This window comes from Pistacia vera, unplaced genomic scaffold, assembly GCF_008641045.1.
Source record: "Pistacia vera cultivar Batoury unplaced genomic scaffold, PisVer_v2 Contig195, whole genome shotgun sequence".
Classification (NCBI taxonomy): Eukaryota; Viridiplantae; Streptophyta; class Magnoliopsida; order Sapindales; family Anacardiaceae; genus Pistacia; species Pistacia vera.
The window spans coordinates 761,010-777,379 of NW_022195996.1; the positions used below are offsets into that span (position 1 = coordinate 761,010).

The 16,370-nt window shown below is 38.8% G+C and overlaps 1 long non-coding RNA gene across 1 annotated transcript; it reads left to right on the forward strand.

The window, feature by feature from the left end:
* The first annotated feature begins 11,376 nt into the window (after positions 1-11,376).
* Positions 11,377-15,460, forward strand: LOC116127718. The gene is made up of 5 exons (XR_004127637.1): positions 11,377-11,477; positions 12,792-12,860; positions 13,553-13,647; positions 14,126-14,326; positions 14,991-15,460. It is a non-coding gene; the product is annotated as an uncharacterized LOC116127718 (long non-coding RNA).
* Positions 15,461-16,370: the final 910 nt, after the last annotated feature.

Genomic DNA, 16,370 nt, shown 5'->3' on the forward strand with positions numbered 1-16,370 from the left:
CACGATATATAGTGGGTCGTTGCTATGGCCTTTAAATTTGGTAGATCAACACGCTATGATAGGACACGACTTTTGATGGGTTTTAGCATGACACGACCCAAAATATAATGGACTTTGAATTTTTAAACATGATACGACCCATCCCAACGCTACTGCTGACCGTGCTAATCAACCATTCATGAAGACATGGGAAATCTTCATTAATAAAACTAATTATTTAAAGAAAGTAACACATCCATTTCATTTCCCACTTGTTTACATATTTTATTGGTCCGTATATTTTGTTACTCTTCTAGGGCGGTTTTGGTTTGGTACTTTGGTGAGCCTGGAGAGGGAAAAGCCAGATGAGTCAACGTCCATCTTTGAATTGTTATATTTTGTTGGATCTTTTTTGGTTCTCCTGTCATCGCTTGTTTGTTGTAAGTTACTAAGTTTAACTAATTTTGGTTTAACTTCAGCATTTCTTTGTACAGCATACTCTTTCTATGTGTGCATAATTTTTGCGATCCATTATATTTACTTGTTGGCTAGTACTCTTAGACTTGTGTATTTACTTTTCTCAAGATAACAAAGGGCACCCTCACCCTCACCCCACACACACACGCACCCACTCTTAAGAATTCTTTTATTGCCATGCTGTTTGAATCATGGTCATGTGCTGAATTTTCAGATCATCTACTTCTTTTTCAGGCATGTATCTAGTTATTTGTGAAGATTAACTTTGTTCTCATTAAATGTCGTTGGCCTCAGTCTGAAAATAAATAATCACATTTATAAAAAATCATTATAATATTGTTCGATATTATATGCCCAAATTGCTTCCCTTGTTCTTACAAACCTTCTCTATGTGCCCAAATTGTTTGCAACTCCTGCATTGTATCCCTGGTCTGAACCAGCACCTCCTCTCCGAATGTCCCTTCTTTTTACAGTAAGTGCAAGCTGGAAACTCCTTCACTCCACCTGACTTCTCCCATTGATTGCTACTCTTTTCTTTCCCCTTTTTATCCCCAGCATACCTCCTATTTTGTCCTTGTTCAAGTTTGCCTTTTTGGTTTGCTATCATTGCTCCCTCACTTGTGTCTTCTTACCTCATGAGTCTTCTTTGTTCTTGAGCTTGGAGAGCATGAACAAGCTCATTCAAAGTGATCTGATTCATGTCCTTCGAGTCCTCAAGGGAGGAGATTTTGGACTCAAATCTCTTCGGCAAGCTCACCAAAACCTTTTCCACCACTCTTCTATCTGTCAACTCCACTCCCATCAGCCTTATTTCGTTGACAATACTCATTAATATGTCAACATAATCCTTAACTTTTTCTGATTCCTGCATCCTCTGCATCTCAAATTCTCTCCTTAGATTAAGCACCTGCATATTCCTTGTTGTGGTGTTGCCCATATACTCTTCTCTCAGCTTGTCTCATGCTTCCTTTGGAGTCTCATACGCCATGATCCTTTTGAATTCAAGGTCAGTCACTGCTCCATGAATGTGAGAGAGAGCTCTAGGTGCTTTGATAGCTTCCTCTTCATGTATTCTGATCTGATTCAAAGTAGGATTTGGTCCCAAGGGTGTTGTCTGCCTATTCTCTTCCACATACTGCCATAGCCCCTGACCCCGAAGGAGGGCCTTCAATTTAACAGCCCATATATGGTAGTGTTCCCCATTGAACACCGGTGGTGCCATCACAGCATATTGAGTTGCCATGTCTCTGTTTTTTATGTCTGTCGTAGAGAGAAAAATGAGCTGATGCAAGCTAGTTTTTTATTGAAAAAGGAAGGTGTTCTTGAGTTGTGGTTAATGGTTGAATGCAAGAAACTTCAGATTTTTGTGAGTGGCTCTGATACCATTTGATAGTTCTTGGCCGGAGAATACAAAAGAAAGATAAAGAGAACTCAAAGCATATATGCAAAAGTCTATGGTTTTCATTGAAGTTGATCAATATAAACATTAGCTTAACAACTCTCTGTTGATTCAACAACTAACATTACAAATTCAAATTTAAAAACTTAACAACTAATATTTCTTACACAATACACACCATAATACTGACTTAATTACACTTAAGCCATTCAATTACAATACACTAAAAATTACAGCCATGCACGTTGGACCACTGCAGTAAACTATCTTCAACAGGCTTCAAAAACAATTCCAACTGAATCTGCAATATTGATGCATTTCCAGCAAAGTATCACTGCATCAACAACATTTATAAAAAAATCATTATAATATTGTTTGATACTGGACCATGCATTCTATTTAGCTCAAAATCAACTGTATAGGATTATACTTTCAAACGTCCTTCATGTGCAAGTAGTTCTAGTGCTATTGTTTTCTTGCTCTTTTTCTTCACTTGGTTTTACAATTCTATTTGGTGTCGGGCTGGAATCAAGGCTCCAAGACAGCCATGGCATGATTTGCACTGCAGAATTGAAGGGCCAGCTGCATATGATGTTATTATAAACTTTGAGCAGTGTTGGGGGCAAGACAATTCCAAGCACAAAATCACTAAAAGGTTTCTCATTTCAAGATGATTCTCTGCTTAAGATAGGGCATCCCAGCGATACGAAGTCCTCCTATCTGTTTCAAGTGATGGAACCACAAGTTCCACAGGATGACACGTAGTACAGGTTTCAAGGAAGAAAATCCTGAAACCTGGCACTGTTCAGGTCATACACTGCAAATATAATATGAAGAAATTTATTCTTTGGTTTGTTATTTTTATTTTCTTTAATTCTTAGTGAATTTTTTTTTTTTTACAGATTTTCCGGTCCATTGACTCAGGATCAGTGAAAGGATTTTAAAGGATGTTGATAAGGCTGAAACCAGGTTTGTGTATCAACTAACTTTGCTCTCTTAATACTTAGAAAATCCTATCTGTCCACATAGAGGATAATATTCAAGGGCGTGACCGGTACTTGATATTATGATCAATTTAATCTCTTTCAGTCATCGTTGCTAATCAGTTCTGAATGAATTCTTCTCTTGCAAACCTTATCCGTGCAAAAGAATCGGTAATAGACAAGAGCATTCATAGGCATACATTCAAGCCATCAGATTGCTCACGTTCATATATATTGAAAACAGTATTTTCGGATATCTTATGCATGGCCATTGTACAAAGATGCAGGTTAAAATTGATCGATCTTTTCTGTTTGTACAATATTTTTCTACAAGAAGTCTAACACCAAAAGTTTGTAATACAAGGAACACACAAATATGAAGTATTTAATTGCAAAATTTTCTTAGGATCTTTGAAAGAGGTGTTCAGGAGTAATATAGAAATTCAATACGCCATCATTTCTCTGAACATTTTCAGTTAATAGATTGTGGACATCATAAACCATACTATGTTTTCTATTCCCCTTAAATTTTTTGAAGTCATTCTGTTCTTGTATGAGCAGGAGCTGATAACCTTATCCCTATGGAGTTGGCAATAAGATTGCCAGTTAAATCAGAGCTAATAGAGATTTGCGGTGTATGTTTCATACCTATGTGGCCTGGGGTGATTCAAATTCTTCGCCTGTGCAAGAAATCTGTTTGGCAGGTTTTATTCTGATATATGTCCCAAAACTTATGAACTGAATTGTTACTGATATAAAACTTAAATATCAAATTGATTCATTATTGTTACCGACCTGTTCATAGCATCTTAAAAATGTATTCTTTATGCTTCGAAACAATAGTGTTTTGTTAAAACCCCATTCCTTATTTTTGTTAGATCATGAATTGTATTTAAGTTAATTAATTCTTTTTTTTTAATTTGATTTTTGGTATGTGGTAAGATAGGGGTATTTCTGTCAGTTTTTAAAGCTGTGTTAAGGGGGTGAAATCGAAGAAATAAATCCTGATGGGTTTGCATGTATCAAGAGGGAAAAATTGGACATTTTTGCTAGGAAAGCTTATGTGGCTGGGTTAAACTGAAATTTAGAGGAATTGGGGGGCAGAAAAAAATTTTAGAAAAAGTGTTTGTTTAAAAAGGAGAAGGAAGAACTGGGCAGTTCGCCAAAGGAAGAAGGAGAAACGAGAGCGAAGAAAGAAGAGGAAAGAAAGAAGAGAGGAGAGAAAGGAGAAAGAAAGAAAGAAAAGAAAAGAAAAAAAAAAAAAAAGGGAGAGAGAGAAGAGAAGAAAAGTGGTTGGGCCGAGAGTTAGAGTGAGAGAAGAAAGAGAGAACAAAGAGAAAGGGAGAGTTTATTAGTTTAAGTCTGTGAACAGTGCACCATCAAATCGTGATCTGGAGCTCATTCGCCGTCCGATCGTGCTGATTTTCGGATATGTTGTTCATGAAACACAGCTCACATTGACGGTGGAGTCGAAATCCAAGCACTGTAATAGGCAGCAATTATAGGATAGAAGAGTGAGTGGTTTAACCAAAAAGTGTTTTAAAAAACTTAATTCCGGTTTGCATGTCAAGTTATCTATTTCTATTATATGTTGGTGTGCAAAATCTTGAGTTAAGTGTTTTATTTGCTAAACTTTCTTGCATGTTTCGGCGAGCAAATTTTTGGGTGATGATGAATTAGATCTTGTTCCAAAGTAATATGTTCATGCTGCATGTTGATTAGGATGATGGTGACTTGTGTTTTTGATGAAATTATTGTGGGTATTAAACTGCATACTTGAATGGCAGCATGTTAAAGAAAAGACTGAGATTGGTGAGTTGGTAAATAATATTCTCGGTAAAAAGGGCAAAGGGGTGCTTTTCGTCAGTTTTGAAAGTATGCTTTAAAAACCTGCATTTTACCCCTATTTTCCATGAAATCTCACATGTTGGCATTATTATCCTTATAGGGAATTCATTATTATATTATTATTTTTGCTCTTGGATTTATTTATAATATAATGTGTTATATGGTTTTGACTTTTAAAAGATTTATATTTGCTTATGATTTGTATCGGACATATGCTAAGATCATGTGATGTTGAATTAATTTTCAATCTGAGTTAAACCGTTAGTTTCTAAAACATATTTAAAAATTGCAGTTTCACCCCTATATGTGACTTTTGAAAATTATGTCATATATGCATGATTATAAACACATAGGTAATGTGTTATTGACTTATAGTACTTGAGATTATGCATAGAGATTGTTATGGTGCTAAAACCACCCTACGAAGTACCCATCCCCAGAGAACAGATTATTGGCTCTGCCCGAGCGATGCAGGATTCCGGGGTATGACAGTTTCAGATTTGGCTCTGCGCATGCGTATGAAAGATTTATTGGCTCTGCCTGGGCGTTGAGTGGTCCGCCAGGTATGACAGTTTTTGAAGGCTGCCCGCGCGATGATAGACCTTGCGGGTATGACAGGTACGTCCCTCGCTTTGCCTGCGTGTGTGGGACGCCCACCAGGTATGACAGATTTCCCCCAGGGTACTAGTTGTGGTGAGAGTTTTAATAATAAATGTTGAGGTTTTTATACAGAATCCGATACAGTTAAAGGAAGTAAGTCAGAGTACAGTTTACTGAGTGCAGGATGTTAGAAAAAAATTGTATATGTTTGCGAGAAGGGTGGTTGTTCTATTGCATATTCATAAAGTTACATTGTTGCCATGATTTGCTTGAAAATGTTTGTATGTTAGCATTATTCTTTTTTAAGAACTTTTATAAACCTCCCCCTTTTCCCACTCACTGAGTATTTTTTAGCTCACCCTTTTTAAATGTTTTTCCCCCCACCAGGACCTTCCGGAGATGTGCCGAGCAGTGAGCCTCCGCTCAGGGTTGTGCCACGCGTGACATCTTTTATGGGGTCTATATTATGTCGCATTGTAATTGGACTTCTTGTTTCAAGAACTCATGTTTCCATGATGTATTTCCTTTTGTTCATATTTTGGAATGGTTATAAGTGGAAAACCTGATACCAAAAGTTTCCCTAACTATTTTCTTTTGTAAAACGAAAGATGATGTATGTTTAACAGGTTTCGCAGTTTTTCTACATGGCACGTCTCGGGTAGAGTCTTGTGGGAGCGCCCGGATCCTAGGGACGAGGAAATCGGGAGGGTTGTGTCAACTTGGTATCAGAGCCAGGTTTTCGATTTTTAAGGGCATTTTTTAAATTTTACGCATGCCAATTTGTCCCTTAATGAAGTTTATTTCCGTCATGAGTTTTATTTTAGAAACAAATTTGTTTATGTTTGTAGATATCAGCATGAGTAGTGGCCAGCCTCGCACGAAATCCGTGAGAGAATTATTAGTTCCTAGAGTGCTCGGAGGGTGAGTGAGCCTAGGGAGAGAGAGTAGAAGAGTCGGATGCCCACAGGTCAGGACCTCAGGGACCCCAGGAGGAATCAGATGCCGAAAATCAAAATGTCGAGGAAGGACCAGTGAATGAACAAAATACAGGGCTCCAAGGTGATGGGGACAACATGAGCGTGACTATGAATAGGATAGCTCAACTAATGACTGGGTAATGCAGAGATAGGACGCATGGGCGTCAGGGAGAAGGAAAAACTATAGAGAGAGCAAGAAAATAGGGGCAACAGACTTTGAGGGGAGGGAGGATCCACAGATGCCGACTCCTGGATGGATCAATTAGAGGAAGTTTTGGGATGATGGAGTGCACTGATGACCAAAAACTACGGTTTGCTACCTTTCTACTAAAGGCAGGGCTCGTCATTGGTGGAGATCGGTACAACTTAGATATGGGGATCCGACAACAATTACTTGGGCCAATTTCCGTCAGGGTTCTTCGATCATTTTTCCTGTAGTGTATTAGGACGCTAGCAGAGTGAGGTTCTCAGACTAAACCAAGGAAATATGTCAGTGGAGGAATATTTGATTAAGTTATTGAGTTATCCCGTTTTGCCCCACTATAGTCGGAAATGAGAGAGCAAAAGTAGGAGATTTGAGGAGGGCCTCAGAGGTATGGATCAGAACAATAGTGGCCTCAACTGCTGCTCAGAGTTTGGGAAATTGACAGAGATAGCTATGAGAACTGAGGTAATTGGGGAGTTTGATAAGGGAGAGCACGAAGACCGAACGTAGTAACCGTGAATGGACAGTTGGCGGCCTAGTAATAGAAATCAAAAAGGAGGGTAGTTTTTCTGGGACCTCAAAGCAGTTCAGGACGGATTCAAAGATTGCTCAGAGTCAACACTCAGGAGACAGTAGTAATTGGAATATGAGGTCTCAAGCTAATAGATATCCAAGTGGTGGTGCAAGCGAGAGCCAACGACCACCCTGTAACAGTTGGGTAGGTTCCACTCGGGGCAGTGTCAGAAAGGAGCTTCAGGTTGTTATCATTGTGGGCAGTTTGGCCATATCAAGAGAAATTGTCCCATTTTGGCCCATAATGCCTCAGTTCAGCAGAATTTCAGAGGAATAGGGGCCAGTTTCAAGGACAATAGAGATCTCAGGTTCAGAGGGCCCAGGGTAGTGTTCAGGTAGGTAGAAATGTGCTAGACAGAGAGGAACAGGGCGACCTCAGAACAAGCTCGTGTCTTTGCTCTCACCGAGCAGGATGCTCAAGCCTCCCCAGACGTGGTTAGGGTATGTTGACTGTTTTGATCCATGAGGCCCGCATTTTAATTGATCCAGGTTCTACACATTCTTTCGTTTCGTATCATTTGCTGTGCATGCAAATAGAAAGTTAGAACCCTTAGAGTGTAAATTAGCAATAGCCACCCTTGGAGATTCTTTAATGGTTGAGTAGTGTATAGACATAGTGTGGTGAGGATTGGTGAGCATGAGTTGCAAGAAGATTTGTTCCTCTAGACATGCCCGATTTTGATGTGATTTGGGAATGGATTGGCTAGCCTTGCATCATGCCACTGTGGATTGTTTCGTAAGGAGGTAACCTAAGAGCGAGGGAAACCAAAGTTTGTTTTTGTGGAGAGGTCGTATCCTTCCTTCTTGTGTTATTTCAGCGATGACTACCAGGCGACTACAAGAAACAATGTCCCGCTTATCTAGCTTATGTGGTGGACACTAGAATTAGTGAATTGAGGTTAGAGGATTTTGGTGGTGAGGGAATTCCCAGACGTATTTCCTGAAGACCTTCCTGGTTTGCCACTTGATAGAGAAATTGAGTTCACTATTAGATTTGGTTCCCGGTTCAACCCCCATATCCATGGCCCCTATAGAATGGCACCACGGGAATTGCAAGAGTTAAAGGTACAACTGCAAGAATTGGTGGATAAGGGTTTCATTAGGCCTAGTGTGTACCGTGGGGAGCACCAGTTTATTTGTTAAAAAGAAAGATGGTACTTTCAGATTATGTCGATTACCGACAGTTAAATAAGGTAACAGTGCGTAACAAGTATCCTTTGCCACGGATCGATGAATTATTTGATCAATTGCAAGGTGTGGGTCTTCTCCAAATAGATCTAAGGTCTGGTTACCTCAACTAAAGATTAGGGAGACTGATATACCAAAAACAGCATTCAGGACCCGTTATGGACATTATGAGTTCTTAGTGATGCCTTTTGGCTTAACCAATGCTCCTGCAGCTTTTATGGATTTGATGAATAGGGTGTTTCGTCCATACCTGGATGGTTTGTGGTTGTATATTGATGACATTTTAGTGTATTCGAGAAATGAGGAGGAACATGAGGAGCACCTCGGATGGTCCTACAAACCCTCAGGGAAAATAGACTCTATGCGAAGTTTAGTAAGTGTCAGTTTTGGCTCAATCAGATTAGTTCTTGGGTCATGTGATCTCGGCAAATGGTTTATGTGGATCCCCAGAAAGTAGAAGCAGTGTTGAATTGGGAGAGACCTGTTAATGTGACAGAAGTAAGGAGTTTCCTCGGGTTAGCTGGATACTATCGGAGATTGTGGAAGGATTTTCTAAGATAGCAGCCCCTTTGACCAGATTGACTCGGAAGGAGGTAAAGTTTGAGTGGGATGACGATTGTGTGAGCGGAGTTTCCAGGAATTGAAAGTAAGGCTAACTTCAGCCCCCGTACTGCCTTGCCTTCCGGTAATGATGGATTTGTGGTGTTTAGTGATGCATCCGTCAAGGTTTAGGTTGTGTGTGATGCAACATGGGAAAGTAATAGCCTATGCCTCCAGGCAACTCAAGAAACACGAGATGAATTACCCAACCCATGATTGGAACTCGCAGCGGTAGTCTTTGCCTAAAAATTTGGAGACATTATCTGTATGGGGTAAATTGTCAGATTTTTACGGACCATCAGAGTTTGAAATATTTGTTTACTCAAAAGGAATTGAATCAAGGCAGAGAAGGTGGATTGGCTTATCAAGGATTATGACTGTATGATTGATTATCATCCTGGTAAGGCCAACGTAGTGGCGGATGCCCTAAGTAGAAAACCCCGAGCGTCATGGCGCATATGAAGGTGGTTCTCCCTTGCTTATGGAGTTGAGGACCTGGGAGTTGAGTGGGAATGAATGAGTCAGGGGTACTTTTAGACATTTCAAGTTAGGCCTATTTTGGTGGATCGATCAGAGAGTCTCAGTTTATGGACCCTAAATAATGAAGTAATGGGAGAAGAGTGGAGGGGTTGCGGACAGATTTTTGGATTAGGGGCGATGGTATGTTAATGATGGGGAATAGACTTTGTGTGCCCAATGCGGAAGAGTTGAAAAGGGAGATATTAGAGGAGGCTCATTCGTCAGCTTATGCATGCACCCAGGTAGTACGAAGTTGTACGTACTCTAAAGGAACATTACTGGTGGCCAGGTATGAAAAGGGAAGTAGCTGAGTTGTTTCTAGATGCTTAGTTTGTCAACAAGTTAAGGCTGAACATCAGAGGCCAGCAGGATTGTCCAACCGCTTCCTATTCACAGTGGAAATGGGGCACATTACCATGGACTTCGTGATAGGCTCCCTCGTACTACATATAAGCATGATGGTATATGGGTGATTGTTGACCGGTTGACAAAGTCTGCTCATTCTAAGATTAAGACCACCTATTCACTAAATAGGTTGGCGAGCATCTATGCCAGAGATTGTGAGGCTTCATGGTGCCCCTGTTTCTATAGTATGGATCGGGATCCCAGGTTCACATCTAGATTTTGGCCACAGTTTACAGAAGGCTTTAGGTACCAAACTAAATTTTAGCACGGCATTCCACCCTCAGACTGATGGGCAGTCAGAGAGGACAATTCAGACTTTAGAGGATATGTTGCGGGCTTGTATAATGGAATTCAAGGGTAATTGGGATGTGTATTTACCCTTGGTGGAATTCGCTATAGTAACAGTTATCACTCTAGTATTGGGATGCCACATATGAAGCTTTATACGGTCGAAAATGTAGAACTCCAGTGTGTTGGGATGAGGTCGGAGAGAGGAAATTGTTAGGCCCCGAGTTGTGCAAGATACCAATGAGAAGATTAATATTATCAGGGCGAGACTTAAGGCGGCTCAAGATAGACAAAAGAGTTATGCCGAAAGCGGAGAAGGGAGCTCGAATTCCAAGTGGGTGATAAGGTTTTCCTAAAAGTTTCACCATGGAAAGGGGTGTTAAGGTTTGGCAAGCGAGGTAAGTTAAGCCCAAGATATATTGGCCCTTATGAGATTTTGGAAGAATTGGTGAAGTGCATACCAATGGCTTTGCCACCAGAATTGGAAAGAATCCATAATGTTCCAGTTTCCATGCTCCGTAAGTAGTAGCAGATCCCTCCACCATTCTCCAGCAACAACCGATTCAATTGGATGAGCACTAATTATGAGGAAAGGCCGGTCCAAATTGTGGATTATAAAAAGCAAGTGCCGTACTAGAACCATCCTTGGGTAAAAGGGTATGGGAGAATCATGCGATCGAAGAGGCAAGCACATGGGAGCCTGAAGATGTCATGTGGACTAAGTACCCGTACCTTTTTCAATAAGGTTAGTGAAATTTCGGGGACGAAATTTTTTTAAGGGGGGGAGTTGTAAAACCCATTCCTGATTTTTGTTAGATCATGAATTGTATTTAGTTAATAATTCTTTTTTTTTAATTTGATTTTGGTATGTGGTAAGATAGGGGTATTTCTGTCAGTTTTTAAAGCTGTGTTAAGGGGGTGAAATCGAAGAAATAATCCTGATGGGTTGCATGTATCAAGAGGGAAAAATTTGGACATTTTTGCAGGGAAGCTTATGTGGCTGGGTTAAACTGAAATTAGAGGAATTGGGGGGCAGAAAAAAAAATTAGAAAAAGTGTTGTTTAAAAAGGAGAAGGAAAGAACGGGCAGTTTCGCCAAAGGAAGAAGGAGAAACGAGAGCAGAAGAAAGAAGAGGAAGAAAGAAGAGAGGAGAGAAAGGAGAAAGAAGAAAGAAAAGAAAAAAAAAAAAAAGGGAGAGAGAGAAGAAAGAGTGGTTGGGCCGAGAGTTAGAGTGAGAGAAGAAGAGAGAACAAGGAAAGGGAGAGTTTATTGTTTAAGTCTGTGAACAGTGCACCATCAAATCGTGATCTGGAGCTCATTCGCCGTCCGATCGTGTGATTTTCGGATATGTTGTTCATGAAACACAGCTCTACATTTTGAACGGTGGAGATCGAAATCCAAGCACTGTAATAGGCAGCCAATTATAGGATAGAAGAGTGAGTGGTTTAACCAAAAAGTGTTTTTAAAAAACTTAATTCCGGTTTGCATGTCAAGTTATCTATTTCATTATAATGTTTTGGGTGAAAATCTTGAGTTAAGTGTTTATTTGCTAAAACTTATCTTGCATGTTTCGGTGAGCAAATTTTTGGGTATGAGATGAATTAGATCTTGTTCCAAAGTAATATGTTTCATGGCAGTTGATTAGGATGATGTTGACTTGTGTTTTGATGAAATTATTGCTGGGTATTAAACTGCATACTTGAATGGACAGCATGTTAAAGAAAAGACTGAGATTGGTGATGTTGGTAATAAATTCTCGGTAAAAAGGGCAAATGGGGTGCTTTTCGTCGTTTTGAAAGTATGCTTTAAAAACCTGCATTTTACCCCCATTTTCCATGAAATTCACATGTTGGCATGTCTTACCTTATAGGAAATATATATATATATTTTATTTTGCTCTTGGATTTATTATAATTATAATGTGTTATATGAGTTTTGACTTTTAAAAGATTTATATTTGCTTATGATTTGTATCGGACATATGCTAAGATCATGTGATGTTGAATTAATTTTCAATCGAGTTAACCGTTAGTTTCTAAAACATTATTAGAAAATTGCAGTTTCACCCCTATATGTGACTTTTGAATATTATGTCATATATGATGATTTATAAACACATAGGTATGTGTTATTGACTTATAGTTACTTGAGATTATGCATGAGATTGTTATGGTGCTAAAACCACCCTACGAAGTACCCATCCCCCAGAGATACAGATTATTGGCTCTGCCCGAGCGATGCAGGATTCCGCCGGTATGACAGTTTCAGATTTGGCTCTGGCATGCGTATGACAGATTATTGGTTCTGCCTGGGGTGTGAGTGGTGCCAGGTATGACAGTTTTTGAAGGCTCTGCCCCGCGATGATAGACCTGCCGGGTATGACAGGTACGTCCCTCGCTTGCCTGCGTGTGGGACGACCAGGTATGACAGATTCCCCAGGGTACAGTTGTGGTGAGAGTTTAATAATAAAAGTTGAGGTTTTTTATACAGAATCCGATACAGTTAAAGGAAGTAAGTCAGAGTACAGTTACTGAGTGCAGGATGATTAGAAAAAAAATGTATATTGTATGCGAGAACGGGGTGGTTGTTCTATTGCATATTCATAAAGTTACATTGTTGCCATGATTTGCTGAAAATTGTTGTATGTTAGCATTATTCTTTTTTTAAGAATTTTATTTAACCTCCCCCTTTTTCCCCACCACTGAGTATTTTTTTAGCTCACCCTTTTTAAATGTTTTTCCCCCCACCAGGACCTTCCGGAGATCGTGCCGAGCAGTGAGCCTCCGCTCAGGGTTGTGCCACGCGTTGACATCTTTTATGTGGGTCTTATATTTATGTCGCATTGTAAATCTGGACTTTCGTTTCAAGAACTCATGTTTTCCATGATGTATTTCCTTTTGTTTCATATTTTGGAATGTGTAGTATAAGTGGAAAACCTGATACCAAAAGTTTCCCTAACTATTTTCTTTTGTAAAACGAAAGATGATGTATGTTTTTAAACAGGTTTCGCAGTTTTTCTACATGGCACGTCTCGGGTATCCGAGTCTTGTGGGAGCGCCCGGATCCTACGGGACGAGGAAATTCGGGACGGGTTGTGTCAGTGTTGTTCTTTTTTAATTATTGGTTCGGAGTTTAAGGGCTCATTTCTATCTTTTGTCATGCCAGATATAATATGATCTTGGTTCATAAATTGGCCTGATTTAGTTTGGTTCCTTCACTTGGGTTTAGAATGGTGACATAACTGTGGCTTTTGAAAAACACAATGGGAAGTCTGGTAACATTTTTTTCTAAACACTAAATGTCTTCTTTAGCAATTCAATTGGTATAGTCTTTTATGTTGTTGCTATCCAATTGGATTCTATAATTAAGTTTACTTTTAACTTTATACTTGGGAAATAGGATGAACACTGGCTACTTTAATACCTTCATCGTTCTAGTTTCTCTTCAAATGTTTTAACATTTTTGTCAAAAAATGTATATTGTCTAACTTCCACTTATTTGCACTTTGCAGAGCCAGACAATGCAGATGATGAATAGTATTGTCGCACAAGCACTGAAAGATATGCAGAAGAAAACCTAGATGTGTCAGCCAATAGTGGTGAAAAGGTATTTACTTGGAAGAGAATTCCTTTTGTGCTTTTTTAAGCTTACTGTAATACAACTTTCGTTTTAGGACTAAATTATTTGTTTGTTGTTAATTATTGTGGCTAAATAATTTTCTTGTTCTTAATATAAGATCTCTATTAGCTATTTCTTTTCTCTCTTGAAAAAATCACAAGCATTATTGCAATCCCTAGACTTCATAAGTAGTTAATTTGTGAACTTTTCTGTCTAATTGATGCTTTTGATTTCCAGTTTGACTTGTTGATGTCAAATGTTTTATGGTAGATATATGATCATGGTACATAACATATATAAATCTTTTAACTTTTAAAGTATATTTTCTGATGGAAGCATGACATTTTTGAAATACGAACTCTATTAATCATTCGTGTTTCAGGTCTTGATATGTAATAAGTTTTCTAAGGGAAGCAGGACATATTTTTAAATTATAGTTAGTAGTTACTAATTAAAGATTTATCAGGTATCTGAATCACAAAAACATCAGCGGTTTATGGTATATGTCCATGCTAAGGGAATGATAGTAGATGATGAATATGTGATAGTGGGATCTGCCAACGTTAATCAAAGATCGATGGCTGGGAGTAAAGACACTGAAATAGCCATGGGTGCTTATCGGCCGCATCATGCTTGGGCGAAAAACAAGAGGCATCCACATGGTCAGGTCTGTTTATTTTGGTACTCATCCCTAACTGTTTCTTGAAAGACCATGATCAAAAGATTTGAACAACTTCAAATGATTTTGACGAAATATGGAATGCATCTTTACTACTATTTATTGTTTTCCTATTTTACATTTACAAAAATTGTATAAATTAGCCATTATACAGGCTTACAATATATTGAAAATATACATTGAAATTCTTCTGTTCTCTTTTCTCTTCTCTTTGGCATACTCTGACAGTATCATTGTCTTGAACTGCTTCTCTTTCTTGATTCCTTACAGATTTATTTCACCCAGATTTGCTTCTTTTCTGTTTGCTTTTGGCTTGAACAAAGCAAGTTGACATCCTGTAGTTCTTTTAAGATTTTCAAAAATCAGCTTTGTTTGCAATTGTTGCTCTGGTGGGTATGATTGCTGTAGCATAAGCATCCCATAGCATAAAATTAGTTTTGGCTTTGATGAAAGTATGATAGTACCCCTATCATCTTTTATGTTAATACTTTTCAAATGCATATTTTGAGTTCCAATCATAAACCCTCGAACTTTAGTCTGACTAAGATTGTATTCTAAGACTCCGATAATTCCTGAACATTCTGTAATTGTAAAACTACCGTTCTGTGTGATATATACGTAACGTTATGTGACCAGCATGTGCCTTGTGCAGATCTATGGATATAGGAAGTCACTTTGGGCAGAGCATCTTGGTCAGCTAGAGGCTTCCTTCGAGGAGCCTGAAAGTCGGGAATGTGTAAGGACAGTAAACCAGATCGCTGGAGACAACTGGGATAGATTCACCACCACTGAGAATTTCACGCGACTCCGTGGCTACCTTCTAAAATATCCCCTTAAGGTAGAGGCTGATGGGAAAATAAGCCCCCAACCCGGACACGAGAGATTTCCAGATACAGGTGGTACAGTCATTGGAAGGAGTTCCCGGATTTTGAATGATACTTTGACCACATAATTACACCTCCCATTATTTTGTTTGTTGAAAAAAAAAAAAACACACACACACACACACAAATTAATTAATTAGTTATTCTAAATTTGTGTTTTTTTAATTTATTGTAACATTTGTAGAACTTACGTTTTCTCATGTAAAGTTGATATTTGATTTTTATCAGTTTTAAAGATTAATGGTCCACATTTGTTGCTTCAGTTTTCAAACGTTTTTGTTTAACCATTGATTAAGATTTATAGTATCTGTTATACCCGGAAAAATAAAGGGCTGACGTGGGAAAGTCACGTTACGGGTGATCTGCTCCCGTCAGGGCAACATGCACACGTCAAACCTGCAAAATAATATGGAGCTCACACAAGTCCATTCCTCTGCAGCAAGTCGTGCGAAGTCAGCTTGGAAAAAGGAAAATGGGACGTAAAGCCGGATTACATCCTGACAATCACACCAACCCATGGATTTAATGATGATTACACGCTTCAATTTGATATAAAAAAAAGAAGACCCCTCCATTAAGGGGATTCGGCCATTCTTTACAGAAAACGACTCTCTCTCTTTTGTAAAAGAAAACACTTACTTTTCTTAACTTTTTGTACGTCAGTCCGCCTCGCGACCTGACCCACACTAATATCAATACAAATCAGTGGACGTAGGACTTGCTACCTTAGCATCCGAACCACTTTAAAAGTCTTCTTTACATTTATTTCACTTCATGCATCCATCATCACGTGTGTTAATTCATCAAATAGCAATATCCACGTGAGAATTGGTTGGTGCCAGAAACCAGCATCAACAGTATCCATTAAGCAATGTCATTAAGCGCTTAATGGAAGCTTGATTATGTATACTGTTTTAGTCCTTAAGCTCAAATACTCAACTAAAAAATACATCATCAATATTAGAGTATCTTAAGAGTTTAGAAGAGGCAAAATACAATTCCGTGAGTTTGTTTCAATGGTTGGAGGTAATCCTTGATTCTTGGTTTATATTTTAAGAATATTATATTTGTTGTATTTTTGTTTAGATTGCAGATAAGGTTTTTACCGTTAGTATCAGAGCTATATAATACCTCCCCATAAGTTTCAT